Source organism: Temnothorax nylanderi, unplaced genomic scaffold, assembly GCF_030848795.1.
Source record: "Temnothorax nylanderi isolate EJ_2023f unplaced genomic scaffold, tnyl_v1.0 TNYL_tig0020_pilon, whole genome shotgun sequence".
Lineage (NCBI taxonomy): Eukaryota > Metazoa > Arthropoda > Insecta > Hymenoptera > Formicidae > Temnothorax > Temnothorax nylanderi.
In genome coordinates this window covers 1,374,376-1,381,309 of record NW_027249082.1, presented here as the reverse complement: position 1 = coordinate 1,381,309, position 6,934 = coordinate 1,374,376, and the positions used below count along the sequence as shown (strand labels likewise).

General features: G+C 45.1%; 1 protein-coding gene across 7 annotated transcripts in view; it reads right to left on the bottom strand.

The window, feature by feature from the left end:
* Tmod (tropomodulin) overlaps nucleotides 1–6,934 on the bottom strand; it is a 45,793-nt gene that overhangs the window by 34,392 nt on the left and 4,467 nt on the right. The gene's annotated exons all lie outside the window — the stretch shown is intronic.

Here is a 6,934-nt window from a genome sequence, read left to right as displayed (position 1 = left end):
TCCAGTTTCAATATGCGTACCGTCGGGCAACAATCGCCAGCGAAAACAAGCAATTCCGTCTCTGGCAGGGTCTCCGTTTTTTTGCGCCGGAAGAATTAAATTATTCCCCGCACTGCTGCTATGCGATGCGAATATAAAACGAACACAGGGGGATATATATATAAATTTATCCTACGCGAGAGCAAGCTTTCACGTTTTGTAAAACAACGTTCTAATTAACGTGATAACATGTTCTTATCTTAGATCCTTTGATATAACTTCTATCGAGAGATTAGACTTTATCTAAATTATTTTCAGATAGTAAAAATGATTTTTGATTAAATTTATTTTTGTACATCTTGCTAGACATATTATGTAAAGCTCTCGAAACGTTCTATTTGCGAAAATTCGCGATTGACGGTCAATCTGCGACAGAAAAGCACAATTGCCGCGTAAATAGACATTTACATTTCCGCAAGAAGATGAAAACGGACGGAAATTACCGAAACTTCGCGCGTTAAGTTACTGAAGCGACGGGCTGCGATTGCATATGAAGAGTCGCAGACCGAAAGTGCGAAATTAAAGCGGAAAATTACCCCATGGGATATTTTCGTTGTGACACGTGCGATTGATCGGCTCATCTGTTAATGCTAAAAATAAGCGTGCGGTACTGAACCATGCTTCCGCGTGGTGAATCTAATTTTAGAGGAGAGTTTTCTTTTCACAAAAGAATATATACGGTTACGATAACATTAAACGTATATTCGCGAAAGCTCGTACGCGCGGAATTGCGAAGGAAAGAGAAGGGACCGCACACGTCGAAGAGGGCAATGCGCTTTCGAAGCTCGCGGCACCCGACATAATTCTCGTTGACCGAGTCTATCTATTCGGGCAACCGGGAGAACGGGAGAACAATCCAGAGAATGCGACACTAATTACAGAATATAATTAATCACTCCAGAATGGACGTCGGGCAAATAACAAACGAGCTCGAGCGTATCGTTTTGGTACTGCTGACGCGGTTGCGCCAAAGAGACGATAAAATGTTATTATCAGCGCGGAATAATACTTCCTCCCTCATGCAAGACAATTTGCACTGCTAATTGTGTTATCCTTTGTTCACGACATCAAATCAATTTGCGATTTGCGCGAGCTTGCCTCGTATCGAAACTCCTGATCACCTATTTAACATCAATTCCAAATTCTTTCGGATACATGAATAACGGAAAATATATATATAAATGAAATGTATCTAAATATATAAAAAATGTCAAAATAGTTAAAGATGTCTATTGAAAGCATCGCATATTGAAATTGTCCAACGGGATGTTGGAGTCGAAAGAGCTGTTTTTAACAAGATTTCGTATTTTTTAACATATCCTGTATGGAGCGTCCCCGTCTTGAAGCAATCAAGCGAAACTCATCGTTAAGCCGGATACTGTACTGTATCCCGAAATCGAGAGAGGAAACTTTCCATCGACGCTGCCTCGAGTGGCGCGTTATTTTTAAGTCCGCTTCGCCGTTTCCTCCCTTCCGTCGTGGAGCGACCTTACGTCAGCGACAACACGATGAGTCCAAGGTGTTTCTCTTCCATTATAGCGAGGAAAATCGTATCGACGGAGAACACGGACCTTCCCCAATCGGTGTCTTTAATTGTACTTTGTCTGACTGTCTTTCCCGCTAAAGGGTACCATTCATCAACCTCACAGAAACGCCGTTGGCAGATTCCTTAGATGCATATGAGATGCGAAAGTGCACCCCTTCGAAAAATATACTTTGTACAAGCCGATCTGATCTAAACATCGCGTCATTTCATAAACTGTCTTCCTATCTTTTACTTATGAGTGAAATTACGCCAAGGTATTATTGGGACACTACTTGGAAAATTTGAAAGCAGGTACAAAATATATTCTTTTATTTTTAATACAGTAAGACAGTAGAGAAACACACAATAATCTTACCATTTACTGAGATTATACTTATTCTGTCAGAATTTATATTTCTTTCTTATTTAGAAGTTCTTGGTTGATCTGAATTGAATTATAAATCGCATAAACAATTGTTTAACGAGACAATGCAGTACTTTTCAACACGCGTGTAAATCAACGTAATGCAAGTTCTTTTTAAATACTCTTGATTGACTTGTGCGGGGGATTGACGCGGCGATGAGTTTGTTGACCTCCGCAGACAAGAATTATTCATTTGACAACATATATTGATTTTTCTCTCAATTTTCCTGTCTGTGGCGGCTCTGCCAAGTGGTGAGTGATTTGTCACTCTCAAACGAAACACCGAAACGATGCAGCCGTGAAAACAAAAAATAAACCAATTGGCTAATTACGTTTCAATTATGTCGTCTCGAATTTTCATTACCGGTCACAAATTCGATTTTTTTCGTGTGACTTATTCAAGCGCCACCGCATGCTCTAAAATTATTCTTTAAGCGGATTTAAGACAAAGTTTCCTTGCAACACTTTCCGTAGCCTTTCGAACTTCAAACCTCGGCTTTATTTATTATATTATATTCTTGAATTGTTATATACATATATAAAACACTATAAACGTCAGAAGTTTATTATATTACTAATTATAGCAAAATTAGAGTATTAATAGCAACTCCTTATTTAGCCTAAAAAATGCCCGTTTCTTTCGCAATCGCTTTGCAAATCATCGGCGTGGCTTGATCGGCTCGATAAACGTCACGTCGCGTCCCTGGGCACGTCGAGTTCGACGCTTTAAGGGCAAAGGTTCACGAACGGTTGAAGCTCGCCCAAAGCTCGTTCGAAATCGCGCCGTCGAACGAGTGGCACGACAAAGCCGTACGGCGGGATAATCGCACGGGCGTGAAAATGGGCGAGCAAAGGGTCAGCATCGCGGGGATAATCCGTGGACAGGCGAGAGACGGGCAAGAACTCGATCTATTTCGAGATCGGCGACGTGCACGACGGCCCATCGACCGACCTGACCGGCGCGGCGCCTGTGCCCTCGCTAATTGAAACGCCGTAGGCATCGACCAGAAAGCGAGACGGAAACGCCCGGAACGCGCCGCGCGCTCATTCGTTACACGACACGAAATTGCTTCTGGATGAAACTAGACGCGCGACTCCGCGCGATTTGACTCTGGATCGGCCGGTGCGACGCGGAGCGGCGCGGATCGGCCGGTGCGACGCGGACGGTCGCGAATCGACCGGCGGAAAGTTCGTTGAGACGCGCGTCCATCAACGTCGATCTGTCTCGCCGCCAGAAAATATTCGGTCCATCTCGCCGAAAAGCAGGTTTGTCGGCGCGACTGCCAAATGTCCGCTCGAGGGATTGAAAGGGACATATTAGCGTCGGATGACGATACGCTAATATCGATGAGGTAAGTACGACGACATTTCATAGAACTTAATCTGGATTTCAGATTATATCTGATCGATAGCATCAAAGATAAAAGGATAGATAAGAAGAGGATTTAAGGATCTCTAAGAGACTTCGAGAAATATTAATATTCAGGGAATCAGGTGCGAATTATTTGCGAATTCTGGAAGTAAAATAATTTCAAGATTTTTATTTTGTTATTGCTGTTGTATAGTCTTCACATAAATAACACATTTGACTAATTAGTAAACGAAGTTAGATTTCTGTATACGAATGACGGAACAAATTAGGAAGAGATATCGTGCTTCGCACGAAGTATTCATGAGAGCTGGTCGCGCGAGCATATAGCGAGTTAACTTGGTTCTTGGCGTTACGACGTGTCACGTTATGTCGCGACGTAGCAACTCTGTTCGTACATACACGTATCCATTTAGCGCGCGTTGCATCGTAACGTTCTTTGCCAAGTGGCGCATTTCATTCAGAATTACTCTCCTCTATCCGACAGGCGAGTTCAACGAATCCGCCCTTTTCCGCGATCCTAAGGCGTCTCTCAACAAACACTCGACAATCTGATATCTGATACCCGAGTTAAAAGTCGAGATAAATCTCGGAGAAAGCAGCTTCGATCAATTTAGAAAATTTAGACAAGCTTAAGAAAGACGATTCGTGATTTAAAAAATCCGAAGGCACTAAAAATTTCGCGCGATCGTCGTCAATTCGCTCGGCTATTTCGCTTCAAAAATAAATCGACCGTAAGTGTAAAACCAATTTATAACGCCGCACACATGTGCACTCGCTCGCGGTACAACTCTGACGTCGATCGCCAAATGTGCCGCGGCCCTACGTCACCGTCGCGGGTTATTTATAAGCCGCGACGAGAGGAGATTTGCAGGGTTCGCCTCGTTTCGACCTGTTGCACCCGGAACCGAATTCGCCTGTCTGATACCCCGCGAGGATCCGTCGCCCCGACGCACACTCGCCGAGATTTTAAGTACAACGTCGAAAAGCCGACGACGGCCGTCGCGGTCGGCGCGTCGACCGAGTGAAATATTTTCGGAAGCACTCAACCGCCGGTTGCAAACGCGAGAAAACGAGGTGTCAGCTGCATCGCGCATCGGGAGCGAACTCGATAAATAGATCCTGGCGGCGCGGCGTCGCGATGGGGGAGAAACGTTCGGCTGGCAAGCGGCGCTTTTAGCATCTTCGATACCAAAACCGATACACGTAGGAGTTCTCACCCTCTCGTTCGATGCTGGGTAACCCGTTCGCGATAATCCCGCGACGCGTCTCTCGATCGCGCGATAAGGAACGCGGATCCGCGCGCTAACGTCTCCGCACTTCCTTCCGAGCCCGGATAGCGCGGATGCCTAGAATTTTATCGGCGCCGTTAATTGCGGACCGTAATGCCGTCACCTCACGGCCTCGGCAGGCGCAAGGTCGGATGACCCAAGGCGAGGAGGAATTTCTGCCGCTGTCCCCGCTGCGCGTGCCAAGAGTGCTCGAACTCGCCCCGCGTGTTTTCTCGTCTATTTAATTCTTATCGGATGATATCAAAATAATCCCGCGGCTTTCTCGCAAACGCCATTCTTCCCCTGGACACTTGAACTGTACGTTCGTCTTAATCATCGACAATATCGTGGCACGAAGAATTAGAAAAGATCGAGTATCATTTATCATGCATCATACATATATATTTTATCGTTTCCATTATTACTCAAAATTGTAATTTCTCTATAAGTAGCCCCTTGGGCTTTAGCGATTGGCGCAGCTGCATTTGACGCCGCGCGCGTAAACGATGCCGCGTGTAGTGCGAACCGTGTTCGTCGCGATGAAACGCCGATATCCTCCGCACGAAACGCCCCCGTTTCCACTTACACCTGCAGCCGACTCTGAGCGCCTAGTTTGCACTGGCACGATCGCGGGCACGTTTAACAATAGCGGGTCGGAGCTCGTAGGCCCGCAAGTCGGCCGCGCGTGTATTCATAGTGGAGGTGAACAGCGGGGCTGCGTGTAACTGTGAATGCGGATTCAACCCGTGAATGGTGTTCAACAGGTATCCGTAGTAATCTCCAGGCATAGGCCGAGATCACAATGGGATGCCGGCCCCAAGTCGCGTTTCATTATCGGCAAGCCGATAAACGACGAAAACATTAGGTACAGCGCGCCGAACGCGCGTTTGGCAGATCGGTATACAAATCGCGCTGAATGCCAACTCCATGGCATGCAGTCTGTATATAGGCAACTTGTTTCTCGGCGTACCTACTTGGCCACCCGAAACCAATTCTCGCGACATTTCGCATGCGATTGACCCTCTTTCCGGCCCAGCGATTTCATTGGTATCGCGATGTTGGTATATTCATTGGTACGTGATCGAACGCGTGTGTAATTTGCGTTACTGCCATTGTACGACACAAAGGATTATTCTTTCACTCGTTCTCTTACCTATCGCGCTGCATTTCGTGAAAAGAGTTCCATTAACTTCCAACTGCCAGTCCCCGTTAATCTCGCGTCAGATGTGGTTTTACTAAAAGAATGGCGTCGAAGTCTGGATATACTTAGAAGAGCGCTTCAGATATTTTTATTCCTTTCCGCGGCTTTCCCATGAGGCACAGTAGACAGAAAGCTCATTCACATCGCGCGGAGCGCTGCAACTCGAAAATAATTCAGCAGCTGCCAGTATACTGCTATCGTTCGGTTGGGTGCATGGGTAACTTAGAATTGCGATGATTAATCGAATGTCAGAAACAGGACGAGTAATTTACGAGACAAATTCATGGATTACGGGAACACGTCGTCGAATTTATACGCAACTCGTTTCCACTCTTTCTCTCTCGTCTCAATCTCTCTTTCTCTCTCTTTCTCCCTGACTTTTCTATCTTTCGTTTTTCTCTACAATCCTGTCTGGCTTTCGAGCTGTCTCTGCTTTTCGTCAGCCGTTCGTGAACAAGACGCAGATAGATTTAGCAACAAGCATTCGACGTTCAAAAATATGTCATTCTAATGAATTTACCATACATAAGTCTCGTTCTTAAGTTTAAAGTTAATGATAGGTTTTTTGGCTACTTGGAGATTTTTTCTTTCAAGAAATTCAATGAGAGAGTAAGCTAAAAAAGCTTTTAATATAGATAATACTAAAATTTATTAGTCAGAAGACTGGATATTCAGTCGCTTTAAATAACCCAATAATAATTTTAGATAAATTCGTACATTAAATTAACAGTATCATATTAACTTAATATACATATAAATAGCAAACAAATTTATGTCGTCATGGAATACGCTTGAGAGTACTTAGCCCAGTTGAAAACTTGCTCGCGTAAATTTAATCCAGCAAAAAATGCTTCAAGCCTCGAGTGTTAATTGCAGCAACAAACGTCCCCGAACTTCGTCGCCGCGCGCGCGCGCGCGCGGTGCTCAAATTGATTTCCGTTCCGTTTTACGACCCCGAATGATTTGCTGACGTTTTCGCTAACGTTATGCGCGACAGCTGCCACGGAGAAACTCGTCTAACTCGTCTGCTTATTCGTTCACTTTACGCTTGCCTTCAGCGCGCCCGGTTAAAACGTCTCTTCTATAATGTGTCGTCGGGGCGAGT